Source organism: Dendropsophus ebraccatus, chromosome 3, assembly GCF_027789765.1.
Source record: "Dendropsophus ebraccatus isolate aDenEbr1 chromosome 3, aDenEbr1.pat, whole genome shotgun sequence".
Lineage (NCBI taxonomy): Eukaryota > Metazoa > Chordata > Amphibia > Anura > Hylidae > Dendropsophus > Dendropsophus ebraccatus.
The window spans coordinates 6939878-6959332 of record NC_091456.1 but is presented as its reverse complement, the minus strand read 5'-3'; the positions used below and the strand labels follow the sequence as shown (position 1 = coordinate 6959332).

The following is a 19455-nucleotide window of genomic DNA, read 5'->3' as shown; positions in this document are numbered from 1 at the left end:
TTATACACCACATGCTGCTATACTGTACAGTAACTTATATATCACATATCCAGCTGCTGCTGTGTTATCAGGGTTATACAGTTACTATACATTATATACCACATGCCGAGTGCTATACTGTACAGTAACTTATATATCACATATCCAGCTGCTGTGTTATCAGGGTTATGCAGTTACTGTACATTATATACCACATGCTGCTATACTGTACAGTAATTTATATATCCCATATCCAGCTGCGGTGTTATCAGGGTTATACAGTTACTATACATTATATACCACATGCTGATTGCTATACTGTACAGTAACTTATATGTCACATATCTAGCTGCTGTGTTATCAGGGTTATGCAGTTACTATACATTATATACCACATGCTGATTGCTATACTGTACAGTAACTTATATATCACATATCCAGCTGCTGTGTTATCAGGGTTATACAGTTACTATACATTATACACCACATGCTGCTATACTGTACAGTAACTTATATATCACATATCCAGCTGCTGCTGTGTTATCAGTTATACAGTTACTATACATTATATACCACATGCTGCTATACTGTACAGTAACTTATATATCACATATCCAGCTGCTGTGTTATCAGGGTTATACAGTTACTATACATTATATACCACATGCTGCTATACTGTACAGTAACTTATATATCACATATCCAGCTGCTGTGTTATCAGGGTTATACAGTTACTATACATTATATACCACATGCTGCTATACTGTACAGTAACTTATATATCACATATCCAGCTGTATTGTTATCAGGGTTATATAGTTATTATACATTATATACCACATGCTGATTGCTATACTGTACAGAAACTGTTTTTTGTAAATCTTTGTTTCATTTGTTTTACATGTTATTCAGAATAAAAAAAATCATTATATTTGGGATGTGGAACCAATTGTCTGCAGTCAATTATTTCTTATGGGACAATTTGCTTTGGTTTAAGAGTGGATTTGGATTACAAGCGCCGTCCCGGAATGAATTATGCTCGTAATCCAAGGCACCACTGTATATATATATATATATATATATATGTATATATCTATATATATATATGTATATATCTATCTATCTATCTATCTATATATATATATATATATATATATATGTCTTACAGGATATAAAATCCTCCTGTGAATAGTACAAGTGGTATCGATAATTGTGGCGGATGAGATTTTGTTTCATTCTTTTCATGCATTAGTGTCTCATATACAGTAGAGAGGTGCGGTATTCTATAGTAATGGAGCTTGGAGCACAGCGGCAAATTTCATCAGCAGTGGAACTCATCGGAGGCCGTCACAGAACCTGGATCTGCCAACAACTTAATGGATCAACAACTGCTGCGTTTTGCCAAATTATCCTTAGAATTGTTCAGATAAAACCAGAGCTGCATAGTGAGAAATAAAAAAGGAATACAAAATAATGTGTGTGTGTGTGTGTGTACAGTGTGTGTGTGTGTGTACAGTGTGTGTGTGTGTGTGTGTGTGTGTGTACAGTGTGTGTGTGTGTACAGTGTGTGTATGTACAGTGTTTGTGTTTGTACAGTGTGTGTGTGAGTGTATAGTGTGTGTACAGTGTGTGTACTGTGTGTGTGTGTATACAGTGTGCGTGCACAGTGTGTACGTGTGTGTTTGTGTGTACAGTGTGTGTACAGTGTGTGTGTGTGAGTGTATAGTGTGTGTACAGTGTGTGTACTGTGTGTGTGTATACAGTGTGCGTGCACAGTGTGTACGTGTGTGTGTGTGTACAGTGTGTGTGAGTGTATAGTGTGTGTACTGTGTGTGTACAGTGTGTGTGTGAGTGTATAGTGTGTGTACAGTGTGTGTACTGTGTGTGTGTACTGTGTGTGTGTACAGTGTGTGTGTGAGTGTATAGTGTGTGTACAGTGTGTGTACTGTGTGTGTGTATACAGTGTGCGTGCACAGTGTGTACGTGTGTGTGTGTGTGTACAGTGTGTGTGAGTGTATAGTGTGTGTACTGTGTGTGTACAGTGTGTGTGTGAGTGTATAGTGTGTGTACAGTGTGTGTACTGTGTGTGTGTACTGTGTGTGTGTACAGTGTGTGTGCACAGTTTGTGTGTGTGTGAATAGTCTAGTTTCCGGAGTGTTATTTCTCTATGTGATTTGCACTGCAATAGCTCAGGGATTTCCCTGAATATTAATTGCATCCAGCAGGTAACTAGTTAACATTGGAGCCATCAGGCTGAGTGTGAGCTGGGAGTGAGGCAGGGGCAGTGACAGCACACTCACCAGCACACATGGCAGTTAATGAGTTAAGCAGTAGGCAGTGCTGTGGGCCTTTGAATATAGTGCAGCTGAGTGGAGCTGCAGCAAGAAGAGATCTGGATAGAGATGTTAACTAAGGGAGATGAGAGAACAGTGCTGAGAGCAGATCCCTGACTGCTGGATCCACAGGCTGGGAGAGACCCCCAACCCCCCAGCTGCAGGCTGTCAGGTGAGCTGGGACCCTCCTCAGCACTGCAGGAATGGACAGCTATCCTCTGGAGCCCAGGGATTTCTAGGAGAGGTTTCTGCAGACTCTGCTGCTCTTACCTCCTCTGTCAGCTCAGACTTACTCCTCTGCTCCACATCCCTGATCTCCCCCAGAAGAAGGAGGCATGAAGGAGCCAGGAGCTGGGGGCAGCTGATGCCATTCCCCTCCAATATCATGCAGCAATTGTCAGGCTAAAGGTCGGGGATGCCCCTGGAGGAAGGAGACAGAGACTGCCAGCAGACAGGTAAGGGGACAGACAGTGTTACTGTGCATGCTCTGCTATACTACAACATATAGTGGGCATCACTAAGCTGGGAGCATGATGCCCAAGTCTGGAGGCTTAACATCTACTAGACAAGTCCTCTGCCTGGGGAAACTTTACAAGCAGCTGATGGATAGCAGGGTTATAGCTCAATGATCCTCAGTCTTTGAAGTGAAGATGGTAGAATCAATGTGAGGGTCAGCATAGAGGAGACTGGGTAATGATGTGCCCTGCTGTATAGGATGGGAAAATTCAGTGCCCATATGATGTGTAACCTGCAGCCAGAATCGATGAACTCCTCTATAGTGTGCATGCTTCTATGGACTATAGTGTGCATGCTTCTATGGACTATAGTGTGCATGCTTCTATGGACTATAGTGTGCATGCTTCTATGGACTATAGTGTGCATGCTTCTATGGACTATAGTGTGCATGCTTCTATGGACTATAGTGTGCATGCTCATATGGACCTTCCTCTATAGTGTGCATGCTTCTATGGACCTTCCTCTATAGTGTGCATGCTTCTATGGACCTTGCTCTATAGTGGGCACACTTCTATGGACTATAGTGTGCATGCTTCTATGGACCTTCCTCTATAGTGTGCATGCTTCTATGGACCTTATAACTCCTATGGCAGCTACCTTGAGAAGTGCAGCTAGCTCCTCCATTCTCCATGCTGGAAAGGTCATTGCGCAAATGAAGCAGAAATTTAGGGAATTCTAATGTGGCGACATTGACATCTGTTACAGTAGGGAAGAAAATGTTCTTAAATGGGTTGAGATTTAGGCAGGCAAGTTTCCTGCTAGTTAGCTTCATGGCAGAGACTATAGCAGTGTCACAGAGTGAGGCAGATGGCTGAACGACAGGTGAGCAGGGCAAGTAGTGCGACCAGTGCAGCCTCCCAGCCCAGCGCTAGTCTGTACACTCCAGCAGACATCAATGTGCAGATTGCTGCTTAATGCACCACTGCTCTTCATAAATCTTTCCTCTCCGCTTCCAGCTGATCCTTGCAGAAAATGTAGTTTAAGCACAAGGCTAGTTTCAGGTTTTCTCGCAGCCTGAAAATCTAACAAACCTTCTGTATCCATGGGACAGACGTCTGATTTACTGAGCCGCTAGCAATGATCTGGGCAGCCGGGCAGCATTGCATAGGGATATTGGGTGGGTATTGGCTCTGCCTCTTACATTTTTTCAGTGTTTTTCTGTATAGGGATATTGGGTCGGTATTGGATCTGTATTGGCTCTGCCCTTTACCATTTTTTCTGTGTTTTTGTGTATAAGGATATTGGGTCTGTATTGGGTCTATATTGGGTCTATATTGGGTCTGTATTGGGTCTGCCTCTTACCATTTTTCAGTGTTTTTGTGTATAGGGATATTGGGTCTGTATTGGGTCTGTATTGGGTCTATATTGGGTCTGTATTGGGTCTATATTGGGTCTGTATTGGGTCTGTATTGGGTCTATATTGGGTCTGTATTGGGTCTGTATTGGGTCTGTATTGGGTCTATATTGGGTCTGCATTGGGTCTGCCTCTTACCATTTTTCAGTGTTTTTGTGTATAGGTATATTGGGTCTGTATTGGGTCTATATTGGGTCTGTATTGGGTCTATATTGGGTCTGTATTGGGTCTGTATTGGGTCTATATTGGGTCTGTATTGGGTCTATATTGGGTCTGTATTGGGTCTGTATTGGGTCTATATTGGGTCTGCATTGGGTCTGCCTCTTACCATTTTTCAGTGTTTTTGTGTATAGGTATATTGGGTCTGTATTGGGTCTATATTGGGTCTGTATTGGGTCTATATTGGGTCTGTATTGGGTCTGTATTGGGTCTATATTGGGTCTGTATTGGGTCTGCCTCTTACCATTTTTCAGTGTTTTTGTGTATAGGGATATTGGGTCTATATTGGGTCTGTATTGGGTCTATATTGGGTCTGTATTGGGTCTGCCTCTTACCATTTTTCAGTGTTTTTGTGTATAGGGATATTGGGTCTATATTGGGTCTGTATTGGGTCTATATTGGGTCTGTATTGGGTCTGCCTCTTACCATTTTTCTATGTTTTTGTGTATAGGGATATTGGGTCTATATTGGTTCTGTATTGGATCTGCCTCTTACCATTCTCTATGTTTTTGTGTATAGGGATATTCCCCAGTATATGGGGCAGATACTGTGCAGTAGTTTTTAACTACTAATAATTGATTAAATAACAATGTTTCCCCCATTAGTGTGAATGTACAGCCTACCCTATAGATGAGCGAGCATAGCCTCATTAATAGACCAGCGGAGCTCAGAAATAGGAAAGAAGTCCCAGCAGCTCTATACTGCAAAGTTTATACCGTCCTGTGTTGTCTACAGGTATAGGAGTTTCTCCTCCTTTGATTTATCACCTATAGTTCTGTATTTTCCTAGTTGAATTGCTGTAACGGCGACAATGTTTGCTGCAAACTTTATGCCATTATAGTGGAAGCTTCATCACCTGCAAGCGTAATGTGAAAGGACTGGTGGCAATGAAAGGGTGGCATTGCCAAATTCTACAGATTTTAGCTGCAGCCGCGGTCAGACACTAAGTGGATTATTGGCATAATATGACAAGGATTAGGCGCGATATACCATAATATGACAGGATTTAGCTGGTGGTGCCTGCTCATCAATAATGCCTGTCATTTGCAGACATTGCCTCCCTCATTATGTATGGAGCTACGTCTACTGTATACTGCCCGATCCCGTCTGTATCTGCTGGTGTATATAATGATCCATGTCATATGGTGCTACTCAGTGCCTAATATCTATCTATCTCCTATCTATCTATCTATCTATCTATCTATCTCTCTATCTATCTATCTATCTATCTATCTATCTATCTATCTATCTCCTATCTATCTCCTATCTATCTATCTATGTATCTATCTATCTATCTATCTATCTATCTATCTATCTATCTATCTATCTATCCCCTATCTATCTATCTCCTATCTATCTATCTATCTATCTCCTATCTATCTCCTATCTATCTATCTATCTATCTATCTATCTCCTATCCATCTATCTATCTATCTCCTATCTATCTATCTATCTATCTATCTCCTATCTATCTATCTATCTATCTATCTATCTATCTATCTATCTATCTCCTATCTATCTATCTCCTATCTATCTATCATCTATCTATCTATCTATATATCTATCTATCTCCTATCTATCTATCTATCTATCTATCTATCTATCTATCTATCTATCTATCTATCTCCTATCCATCTATCTATCTATCTCCTATCTATCTATCTATCTATCTATCTATCTCCTATCTATCTATCTCCTATCTATCTATCTATCTATCTATCTATCTATCTATCTCCTATCTATCTATCTATCTCCTATCTATCTATCTATCTATCTATCTATCTATCTATCTATCTCCTATCTATCTATCTATCTATCTATCTATCTATCTTTCTCCTATCTCTCTATCTATCAAATCAAATCAAATCAAATCAAATCAAAAAAGCTTTATTGGCAGGTCCAAGTTACACATTAGCATTGCCAAAGCATGGGGAGAATAGGGAGTTGAGGAAATGGGATTCACCCGGGGTCGGTGTACAGGGGTTCATGATGTATCATGATGGTGGGGGGGGGGGGGAATACATTCAGGGTCGGGGTATTGGAGTCCATGACCTATCGGGGTTGGGGTATCGGAGTCCATGACGTATCACGCTCCTCTCAGACTATGGCAGGCAGTGACGTATTGTGCCACTATAGTCGCTGTGGTCTCTTCTTCTCCCAGCAGGATGGGTAGTTTCTCTTCCTCCTCCATGGTGGAGAAGCCTGGGAGGAGGTTGGAGAGTCTCCTATAGTGAGTGTCCCTCACTGCTGAGTATTTGGGGCAGTGTAGCAGGAAGTGGGCCTCATCCTCCACGGCCTCCTGGTCGCACTGCTGGCACAGTCTGCTCTCCCTGGGGATGTAGCTCTGTCGGTGCCGCCCAGTTTCAATGGCCAGGTTGTGGGCGCTCAGTCTGTAGCGGCTCAGGATCTTCCGGTCTCTGGGGTTGGGAAGCTCCTCCAGATATGGGGCCAGTCTGTATTCCCTCTGCAGGCTCTGGTACACGGCCAGCTTCTGGGATGCCCTGACCTCCTCCCTCCATTCTTGGACATAGTCTTCTTGTCTCCTGGTTATTGTGTTCCTGATCCCGGCTTTTGTGAGCTGGTATGGTGGGATTGTCTGGTTGGGCTGGGTTCCAGAGGGTATGTTTTGGGGCTCTGCTTTGCCTGGGGCCCCTTGGTGTAGCAAGGCTTTATGGTGATAGGACCCTTCACTACTACCATGTAGGTGACCCCAGAATGACAGCGCCCTCTTCTGGATAGTTAGGTGCAGGGGGAATCTGCCCAGCTCTGCTCTACAGGCACAGTTAGAGGTGCTCCGATGGACCTGGAGGAGATGCTTACAGAACTCCAAATGGAAGATTTCCGTTGGGCTGGAATCCCATTTTGACCAGTCGGGGTATGTGTGAGGACCCCAGACCTCGCTGCCATACAGGAGAATTGGTGCAATAATGGAGTCAAAGATTTTAAGCCAAACCCTGACAGGTGGCTTAAGGTGGTAGAATTGTCTTCTGATGGTGTAGAAGGTTTTGCAGGCTTTGTCTCTCAGCATCTCGATGGCAGATTTGAAGCTCCCCGTCTGTTCTATTATCAGGCCCAGGTAGGTGTAGCTGCTGGTGGCTGTAAGGGGCTGGTTGTGTAGCGTGAAGGTGGGGGACCCGGCTGACTTTGTTTTCCTTCTCTGGAACACCACAGTGTTGGTCTTTTTGAGGTTGATGGGTAGAGCCCATGTGGTGCTGAACTTCTCCAGGATGGCTAGCTGGTCTTGGAGACCTTTCTCAGATGATGATAGGAGGAGAAGGTCATCCGCATACAGAAGGAATTTCACCTCGGTGTCATGGAGGGTGAGACCTGGTGTTGGGGAGGACTCCAGGGCTACTGCTAGCTCATTGATATAAATGTTGAAGAGTGTTGGGCTGAGGCAGCAGCCCTGCCTGACTCCTCGGCTCTGCTGGAAATAAGCCGTTCTCTTCCCATTTACCTTCACGCAGCATTGGTTCCCAGTGTAGGAACTTTTGATAACATCATAGGTCTTTCCCCCTATCTATCTATCTCCTATCTATCTCCTATCTATCTATCTATCTATCTATCTATCTATCTATCTATCTATCTCCTATCTATCTATCTATCTATCTATCTATCTATCTATCTCCTATCTCTCTATCTATCTATCTATCTATCTATCTATCTATCTCCTATCTATCTATCTATCTATCTATCTATCTATCTATCTCCTATCTATCTATCTATCTCCTATCTATCTATCTCCTATCTCTCTCTCTATCTATCTATCTATCTATCTCCTATCTATCTATCTATCTATCTATCTATCTATCTATCTATCTATCTCCTATCTATCTATCTCCTATCTCTCTATCTATCTATCTATCTATCTATCTATCTCCTATCTATCTATCTATCTATCTCCTATCTATCTATCTATCTATCTATCTATCTATCTATCTATCTATCTATCTCCTATCTATGTATGTACAGAAATTCTAGACATAGTTGGATACAGGAAGGAATTGCTAATGTTCCTACCTAACAGACACCAATATATATATTTAGTTGCATAAAATTTTCCACTTAAGTTCCTAAGCTTCGTCTTCTGAAGGGTTACCAATATTTTTTATATTTTTGATTAAAAAATGAAGTGGCTGGATGAGAACATCCCCATCACACATCAAACCCGAATCATTAAAATAATGTAGTAAGTGACAGCTGTCACAATGCCATATTGATGGAGCCTTTGTCTTCATTCATTTCCATTCATCATGACTTCATCCCATGATAATACAACCCAGGAGCCTCCACAATGTAGCAGCTATTACCAGGTACCTGGAAGCAGCACATCGCATGGCTGCATGACTGTCTGCGAAGGTGTTAGTGGATAGGAATTATTGACTGCAATGACCAATGGTCGTCACACGCATAGAATTTCCCAGTATATTCTGGTGCTGGGACCAAGAAGCTGCAGTCGGTTGGTCAGAAATGAACTTTCTTTTGGACACAATAAAAATAAGATTGTATCCTACCATCTTACCCAGTGCACCAAGTATCATTGGTAGGGACTGCTGGTGGTAAGGGCATGCCAATACTTTGTACACCAGTACCCCTTTTTCTGGCAAACATTGAGGGCCGCTGGACTGACTAATGACGACTGACCCGATATATTGGCCAGGATAAGAGAAACCTCCAATTCTTAAGATTTGTCTCCACGTTTGCATTCTCAATGGGGATAAACCCATGTCCCCTTTTTCTTCCCTTATACCAGTGTTGCCGGGATTGTCAGCATTTCTAGCTGAGAAGCTTAATACATTGCACTACATAAATGTGATCTTGGGTTCTGTTCACCTTGTAGGACTAATAGATATTGCAAAAAAGTTCAATAAAGTATCCAAAAAAATAATATAAAAATAAATAAGATCCATTTTTTTTTACTTTTATACAATGCATTATATGAGGTACTGGTGTAAGAAAGTTATTTAGATTTGCAATTTACTTTTATTTTAAAATCTCCAGTCTCCCAGTACTTATTAGCTGCTGTATGTCCTGCAGGAAGTGGTGTATCCTCTTTAGTCTGAGTTCTCTCTGCTGCCAACTCTGTCCATGTCAGGAACTGTCCACAGCAGCAGAAAACCTCTCCTGCTCTGGACAGTTCCTGACATGGACAGAGGTGGCAGCAGAGAGCACTGTGTCAGACTGCAGAGAATACACCGCTTCCTGCAGGACATACAGCAGCTGAGAAGTACTGGAAGACTGGAGAGAATACACCACTTCCTGCTGGACATACAGCAGCTGATAAACACTGGAAGACTGGAGATTATTAAATAGAAGTCATTTACAAATCTGTCTATTGTACAAGTCTAATTCTCCACAGTATCCCTCTAAGGTGGTGGAATTAAATGGGCACTGTCATTAAATAAAGTTGAGGTTTCACCACTGTGACCCTCACAAACCAGTTGGAATTGAGAAAAGTAAACGGCAGCACATTTCATTACCCGCTTTACAGTGTTCTCCTTTCGGACATCTCTATAACAAGTCTATGGGGCTCTGGACAGAGATGATTGACAGTGGGGAAGTGGAGAGGGCTACCAAATGCGTCTCTCTGCTCTTTGATGATTGGTGGGGACCCCGACAGATCAAAACTTTTGACATGTATCTGTGACAAATCAAAAGTATTTTTAAAGATTGCATGCTGCCACCAGCATACCGGGGGGAGGTAAGAGCATGTTATTTCTTTTATCCTCCCCCTTCCCAGCTAAAAAAAAAAAATGGGCCTGGCCGGACTGGCTTTAGCATGGAAGCACAGACAGATATGTAAAAAGGCACCCTGTGTATCCTAAGCCTAACAGCTATCTAACAGTGTCAGCAGTTTAAACATGAATTTTAGAAGAGGAACTAGAATAAAGTTGGGATTTCAGATTCACTCCTAATCCCAATGCCATACGACTTGGTCCTAGACTGACCGATCTTATCTGACTCGTGACTCCTATTGCTGCCAAAGATGTTTTTTGTTATTAAAATGGGCTGGATGAGAGTGAGTATTCTAAGTTATTTAGATATCCACAAAAAAGAGAAATGTAGAGGGCACTCACCAATAAATCAGCGCTGCCACACTGATTAGAAGGATTAGGCGTCTGCTCTCCTGCTTGTCCTGCTATGGCATTTTTAATAGTGATGAGCGAATACTGTCTGATCAAATAGATATTCGATCGAATAGTGAGGTATTCGATCTATTGAATATTATCGAATATTTCGCGGAATATTCAATAAATATTCGATAAGCGTTCAAATCCCCCAGCTTCCGGTTTTTACCTCCAAGTGGTCGAATAGATGTTTTTCAATAATCAAATACTTGTTCCCATTGACTTTAATGGGATCGAATATTTGATCGAATATTCGGGAGATATTCGTATGAATATCGAATATTCGATTATTTCACTTTTCGCTCATCACTAGTTTTTAAGAAAGAAATGAATAAAGAATATGTTTTTATTGGTGAGTGCCCTCCACATTTCTCTTTTTCGTGGATATCTACTTTGCAATATTGCATATATGGTAGAAATGAGCACCCTATATTTTTGTACAAACACATATTGTTGGTAAAATTTACACCCCCAAAAAATTACCTGCTAGTATTTCAGTAGTGCCGGTAGCTGTATCTTCATTTTATATGCTAAGTTATTTAGTTTTATAACTGTAATTCATATAAACCTTTTTGCCGGGAACATATGTACAGTAGTGTTCTGTAAATCAGTGCCAAGAAAGATTAATCACATGTGTTGTTTAATTTTTATTTCCCATTAAACTTGAAAAACAGATAGAAGATGAAGTCACGCCACCTTTTCATTACTCAGTAACGCCAACATGTTGTGCGGCTCTTAAAAACAGATTGGCGCCATTGACATCGGGCATGTCTCAAAAGGGGCTCCCACTCCATCTTCCCAGCATCAAACATGTATAAAGGCAAATAGCATAGGAGGCCAACTAAACCTATCTTGTATTTTTAGGGTGAGGAAGGAGACCCCCCCCCCCCCCCGCCCCGAAAGACGGGGTGCTGTTGGTTTTTCCCATTGTGAGATTTTAACCCAGGACCCCAGTGCTTAAAAGCCACAAGGAGATCCAATGGGCCAGTCATGTTGTCCTTCCTCAGTGGATTTATATATGGATGAATACAATAGCAATTAGATGAGTTCCCACTTTCTAATGTAAATGCCTTTTCAATTTTTTTGACATTGTGTGAACATAGTCCAAAAGTTGAAACTATTATATTTTTACACTTCATCCTGCAGTTTATAATTAGAATTGGGGAAGTGGAACAGTGAATATTTTTGTAAATTTTTGTAAACATTTTTTTTGTAGATAAGCAAGTATAATAACAATAAACACAATAATAATAATAATAATAATAATAATAATAATAATAATAATAAACCTAATAATAATAATAATAATAAACCTATGTGTTCCAGTGTCTTATAAAAAAAAACCTCTAGTCATAGAAAGGATTTAGCTGGAGATCTCCGATTGCTGCTCAGGCGACTATATGATTGGTAACAAGGGTCGTTCTATGGACAATACTACGTATCATTTATAAACAGAAGAAGAAAAAGTGTTAAAAATAAAATAAACGACATAGGCATTACTTTTGTTTACAATCTTTATAGCTCTATATATGTTTGGATCTCACAAACTCATGGTAACAAAAATATAAGATAAAATATACTAGTGTCATCTGTAACTCTGACCTTCTCCGTCGATACGCAGAGAGGAAGAAGACGTCTCAATCTTATGTCATTTTCTACAATCTACTTAGTCAAGTTGTTGCCATTTAGGAAGATAACTCCCCAGATCATATATTCTCGGCCCCTTGAACTTCCATTGATTGCCATGAATCTCTTTTGTCTTATTGACAACACTAAATCCGGGGGATCGTAAATGTTATATTGTTATCAATACTTATTCAGATGACATAGCGTAAGGAGTAAACACATATACACCTTATACACACATACACCTCTTATAAATAGACAACCACATGCAAGTAAAAGCTGTACTGGTGTTTCTTCTAGCAGTGTGGTCACAGACTGGAAGACATTCTGGGTTATAGAAGAAGGATATGCAAATCGGCCATCTTTTTAAGGTAGCTTTCCTCTCAAGTCAGTGTCTGGCTCCAATAAGAAGCCTTAGGACACGACTGGGAATGTAAACCAAGCCAGACAACGCTTACGAATGTCCTAAGGCTTTTTATCAGTGTCAGACAACTGCCTTTAAGGGAACACTACATTCATAAGGTGGCATTAGAGAGCTTTGCATTTCCTTCTACCCAGAATTCCTAGTGCACCTGTCTTTATGATGCTCTCTTTAAGGAGAATCACCATTTCTTTAGGTTATTAAAGAACTTTAATGTCCAATTTAAAGGGGTTATCCCCAGGTTGTATGTGGTATTACAGTTCACCTCCATTCAGTTCAATTGAAGAGAGATGCAAAACCAAGACGAGGGGTTCTGTTTCTGGAGAAAAGTGGCCATATTGTTTTAAGCCCGGATAACCCCTTTAAGTGCAGACTTCTTAGTTCAGCAAATCGGTGGCCATTACAATCACCGTCCTATTACTGAACACGATTATTTTTCCATAAATAACATCTAATAAATGAATCCCTATCGGGCAAGAGAAAAGTTTTTACTCGTCCTATATTTAGCGTCATGTCTATGTGATTTTAGTTACATACTACTATTCCTTATAGGAAATCCATTCATACAGCGCCTCATCCATGTAACTACTCTCATAGGCCGTGCTCATTGAAGGGGATTTCATTATCCTGGATATATTAGTAAATAAGAATTTTCAAGCTTATTATATTTCTTTATCTTTAGACTACAAGAACATTGTCAATTGACAACAGGAAGTGCAGCCATATTAGTTGACACTTTTGAATTAACTTCTCAGAAACTGATGACCTCTGTCATTCCGCAGAACGTCCAATCAATTACAGATTGACAGCGGCTGCCACCACGGAGGAATAATTTATAGGCAGTCTATATGTATGGTTCAGTCACTTTTCCAAAAACTAGATAAATGTGATAAATCATAACAATGACATGTAAGATATGATGCGTGCGAGAGAAATTTTAAGAGTCTTGATACATATCACCCACCCACCCACACACACATACATACACACATACCCACCCACACACATACATACACACACACACACACACACACACACACACACACACACACATACTCAAGTATAGCAACTTAACATTCGGCGCACACAACTCCGGCAACATCCAGGTATTTCATCATTAACCAACCTCTGGTTATACTTATACTTACCTGTCCACGCCACCTTGGTGTCCTCCTACAGGTCTCCGGTGCATCCTGCCGACCTGTTCTGTATATGTTTACTAATCACAGCTTGGTTTTATTCCAGTGTTGCTGTTGGGAATGAAGAAGAGCACCACTCTTGTACTAATGCTGTGATAAGTAAATATACAGAAAACAAGCTGGCGGGGTAGAAAGCAATTGGCATACATGGGGATTTTGCTATGTGAAGTTAGAATCCAGAAAACTAACTGTATGCATATACTGAATCCCCGAAAGTAATAGACATTATTTTAGGGCATTAAGAAAAGTTTGGTTTCTTTTGAACTGAACCCGAACGTCGTTGAACCTGCCTCATCTCCATTTATAATAATGTAATGGATGACTAACAGATTCTTTTTTAAAACAACTACAGTATGTCATGCAGGCTATGATTTTTTTTTTTTTTTCCGCGCATTTAGGCAATAAAAGACTTTTTATCATTTAGCCTCTATACAGCCTCACAATGGATTAAAGGGGGTCTTCACCCTTTTTTTTTTTTTTTTCAAATCAACTGGTGCCAGAGATTTGTAATTTACATCTATTAAAAAATCTCCAGTCTTTCCAGTACTTATCAGTTGTTGTATGTCCTGCAGGAAGTGGTGTATTCTTTCCAGTCTGACACACTGCTCTCTGCTGCCACCTCTGTTCATGTCAGGAACTGTCCAGAGTAGCAGCAAATCTCCATAGAAAACCTCTCCTGCTCCTAGAAAGAATACACACTTCCTGCAGGACATACAGTAGCTGATAAGTACTGGAAGACTTGAATTTTTTTAATAGAAGTAAATTGCAAATTTCTGGCACCAGCTGATTTGAAAGGTAAAAAAAAAACAATTGTCGGCCAACCCCTTTGAAGAGCAGAAGAGGAATTTTAACTTTGCAGGGCATTCCTGCGGCGGCATCGGTTGCTGCATGCTTTTGCATCCTTAAGCCATGTTCACACAACGTATGTTTTGTGTAAATCATGGCTGTTGTTGCAATTTGCTGCACGCTACATTGTTTGCAGCGGCGAATTGGGATGAAGGTGCACACGGATGAGCCCACATCCCTATTCATCTGAAATGAACATCATCATTTGGATAATCTCTGACACCGGCCATTCTGTGACTCGGCTGGGTCACAGAACGGCCAGTGTCTTATGCCATGTGAACATGGCCTTATTCTTTTAGTTTTGTCTTCAGCAAGGTCAAGGTTCAGGGTCTTTTGCTGAATATATTTAACTTCTTTGCCCCGAGAAGCCTTCAGGCCTCCGCGCATTTTTGCAGCATTTGTCTAAATATAAGCGTAACGTACGGCTTTATACACTACAAAATTTATCCTGTTAAATCTGCCGTCACCTTTAAAAGAGCAATGAGGGAAAAATACACTTCTTATTATTCCTGGTGGGGTGGAAAGGTGTAAGGCATTAGGCAGTGATTGAGAGAAGCCTTGTGCCATGCGTCATCCTCTCCGGCCCCGCACTGGAGCGGAAGGTGCTATGTCAGTTTGGCTTGGAGTGCTCCTTTAAGGGTCTTCATAGCTTCATTTGTTTATTAAGACATATAAGAATAAGGATATACAGTCAGGATGGATTGTGCCCAGACCGCGTCATAACTTTAACAATTCCCCCATTAGCTTTCAGGCTGAACATCTATTATATCCCGGATCCCATTCATGTTTGCAGGACACTATATCATCAGCAACATCTCATTTTCTTAAAGCCATTAAAATATAAATATTCTTGTTCTACATCAGCAACAATGAGGGACTGTATCTATGGAAAACATCTTTCTGCAGACGATTTGTGGAAGGAACCGATATATCACACGTCGAGGGGGGAAAAAAAATCAATTTAAGAAATAAATGAAAATCTGCACGATGGAAATAGAAAAAGGAGAATACATCCAGATAATTTCAGCCGTCCGCGGCGAGAACGGATCCAGCGAGTAAAAATACAGCTGGAAGACAGCAGACGGCATATGGGGGTGCTCGGCTGCTGAAACCAATCTTTAAGTTCAGTAATATTCGGTTTGGGAAGCAAGTTATAAAAATAGCGCTCGGCAACGTAAGAATATAATCAGTATTTTAGGTTTGAAGAGAGATATAAACCCAGCGTGAATATGGCTACAATTCTGCAGATAAAAGAATTCAATTGATTTTGTAGAACTGGAGTGCGCCCTCCCCTCCGAACAAGGAGACGTCTTCATACTTCAGGATTCCTCCTTGTGTTTATCAAGGGAAACAAATAGAAAACTAAAAGTAATTAAATGTAAAGGGGTCAAATATTAAGGGTAAATATCAGCTGATATGTCCCTATTGTACACGAGACGCCGAGGAGGAAGTTATGACTCTGTGGTGACCCCCGGATGATGTTGTAGCGGTGAGACGGACGGTCACTTGCTAGATGGAAGTGCGACGCCACTCCTGTGGTGGATGGCCGAGATACAGCCGGACCGTAGGGTTTTTCATGTGACACCAGTGCTTGTGGGCACACCGGTGTGATGGCACGCCTCTTGAGAAAGAAGGTTGGAACCTTTGAAAGGCGTTGAGGACACTTTTGCCTCTTATAGCGATCCCTACTGTGACGTCTCAGAGGACTCCGTCCAGGATTATCTTAGCAAGTGCTTTACGCACCACCGGCCGGGGCGCACGCCTTGCAAAGTAGCTACAAAGAACTACAAAGGACTGATACAACTTTAACTTAACTGGTGGATTTTAAAGAAACTAACCTATCTGTTGCTGTATCTGCCGATACGGAGGACCACAAGTCAAAGCACAACCAGCACACCAATGCGGTGAGTGACCTCATATTCAACAGTATATGAAATAGAGAATGCGGATCAACTAACTATTTCATTGGAACATTATGTTTACAACTATATTGTTTACAATTTTAATATTATAAACATATGAGGTTCTTATCTTTAGCGCGGCACAACACTACTATAATTTTTATATCATTTACAGTATGTCTCTTACCTTCCTCCTCAGCGTTGTCTGGTGCAGTTAGTCGTGTGCTTCATGGTCCGGTGAGACCGCTAGGAGCACTGCCCGCCCCCGTAGCGCCGATCTGGCTCACCCCCGGCTGGTCCATTCCATTCATTATCATTAGAAATGGGCTGGCTGGCCAGGGATGGATCAGTGATATGGGGGTGAGCAGTTTTCTTAACGGTCTCACCAGACCTTGGAGCAATGCCCCCCAGGAGGACGGTAAGAGACATACTATAAGAGACATACTGTAGCATCATCTTCATCGTCTCCTGTGCAATAGGGACATATCAGCAGGTTAGATTCGTCTCACATGGTGATAGTTCCCCTTTAATATGTGTTAACTAAATGTCCCTGTAATCACTAGATGCCTAATGCTAGAAATGCAGCACTAAAAGAGACTGCTGGGACTGGTAGAATAGGGGAAGATGGGGGAGGGGTATTAGATGGGAGAGGGAGAACTGAAGTACAGTCAAAAACATCATCATGCTCATCTGCAATGTTCATGCTCTTAAATATCTAGGACCAAAATTTGCAAAAAATAAATAAATAAAAAAAATAAAAATGGCGGCTTCACATGCTGTCTGGAGCATCACTGGGGGAAGAAAGTGATTAACCATAATCCCTAGCGCCTGTCTAATCAGCTGTAGGCCACTCTGTGATGTCAACACCTCCCCTCTATATAAGGCGGTTCGGTAATGGCGGTGGCCAGTCAGTCGTGTGTGGAGGAAAGAGCAGGATGGCAGCAGGCAGTTACAGCAGAGGAGGGAGAGACTAACAGAGAGGAGAAGAATGATGGAAATTGGATGATTGCCATTTTTTTAAACTGTGATTTTCTGACATTTGACACAACAACACACTGTAACAAATTTTCCCTTCTGTAATAGTCCCAGTATTGTAGCTACTATAGTTTTGGCTGTTTTAATTAAATCAAATTGACCGAAAATTCGCGAAGCTCGCTAAATGAATTTCCACCTGCTTCGTTCATCTCTGTCTAGAATAGCTTTGAAGGAATTTTTTTTCAAATATTCCATGAAACATGAGAAGGGAATTATATAATGGATTAGTAGGGAATGAGATGTATTAGGATTTGGAGTGCGGTCAATGTTGTTAATATAAGCTTAAGTACATTCAGAATATGGTCAGCAACATGGCAAGTAAGGCTATGTTCACACTGCATATGAATCCGTCCGTAGTGCGAACCGCGAATATACGCACGTAGTTTTGAGGTTGATGTGTTCGCTTGAAAGTATACGATATACGCCCGCACAGTGCACACTACGTATGAGCTTACGGCCGGATCGTATATGGCGCCAAGAAAAATGAACAAGACCATTGTTTGAGGATGGAAATGTTGAAACTCACGGCCGTGGATTTCCATGCGGTCCCGTACGGAGAACTTATTTCAGACAAATTGAACTTGATTTTTTGATCCAAAAGGTTCTGTGTGGTTTACGGGGCGAAGATTTCCAAGTAAATGACCTGCCTCAGATCGCTTCGAAACAAGCTAGGGAAGCATAACTGTACTACGGGCGTATGTTCGCGGTGCGTACGCATCCGGCCGCATGTCGATTTTTCCCACGCCCGTAGTTTCAGCCGCACATGTACGGCGGCGTAAGAATCGTACGCAGTGTGAACATAGCCTTAAGTCGTATGAAATTTACATCCTAGGGAAACTAACATCTGTTGATTTTTTTTTTTCCAAGTATTGTTCCTGGCCCCTATGCCCGTTATATGGAGATAGATTTAGCTCTTCTCTTCTTCTCCCTTGTGCCGTCAGCAGCCGATACGCTTATTTTACTACATTTCGATGGAAATAGTTTGGAGATCTTTGCCATGGGCTAAGATTATGTTGGTGAATATACTTCTTGTCTGCCCCTTGGGGCACTGAGCGATATATTCTGTGGTAGCTACAGAAAAGAAGGAAGCGGAGTAACATTTTTAGTTTCTGTAATTTATGTTTTTCTGGGCTTTCAATAATAGACGGATTCCAAGGAATAAAGACAAATCCCAGCCCTTCCCCATCTGGCACCGCAGACATCCCCCCTCTGTTCTTCCCCGGGAAGGTAGAATCAGTTGTGTACGATTCCGCACGATTGCTGAGGAGGTGGGTATTGCTTTTTATGGAAATAAATATTACATTGTATTTCGGCGGTATTACTTGCAAATGCAGCACAATGTTCTCGGCTTTTTATAACACATGATATAAAACAATAAAATGAAAAGCAGAGCTGAGCCGGTAAGAGGAACAATGACGCATAAACAGCCGAAAGGAATATTAGGGGGAAGAACATTGCTTGATTTTTTTTTTTTCTCCTTTTGCATATTGAATTCTATGTCATCTACAATCTCTACCCAGGAACACGAGGAAGCTGGATAGAATATCACTAGAACTATAAGCACACACTGAGTAATACTTCAATGATTGACAGCTCTGTTAATTGAAGTACTTCTCCATCCTAGGGCTATTCTAATGGGATCACAAGTGCCGAAAATCTTCTCTAATATGAGGCTATGATTTCCTATTATTTAAAGAAAAATTATTAGCAGGTTATAGCTTGGTAACCTGCTGATAGGAGACGTTACACTAAGGATTATGGCAACTTTACTATGGCCCTTCTCTGTAATATTCTTTATATGGATATGCCAATTAGGTTATTTGGTGAACTGGGGCTTACCTTTACTCCTAGGTGACCTAATATGCCACCCACCCACTACATCTCCATATAAATACTGA

General features: G+C 41.3%; 1 protein-coding gene across 1 annotated transcript in view; it reads left to right on the top strand.

Annotated features, from left to right (window-relative positions):
- The first annotated feature begins 2387 nt into the window (after nt 1-2387).
- WSCD2 (WSC domain containing 2) overlaps nt 2388-19455 on the top strand; it is a 233971-nt gene continuing 216903 nt past the window's right edge. Inside the window, exon 1 of the mRNA XM_069963971.1 lies at nt 2388-2767. The gene's annotated coding sequence lies outside the window, so the exon portion shown is untranslated. The remainder of the gene's footprint in view (nt 2768-19455) is intronic.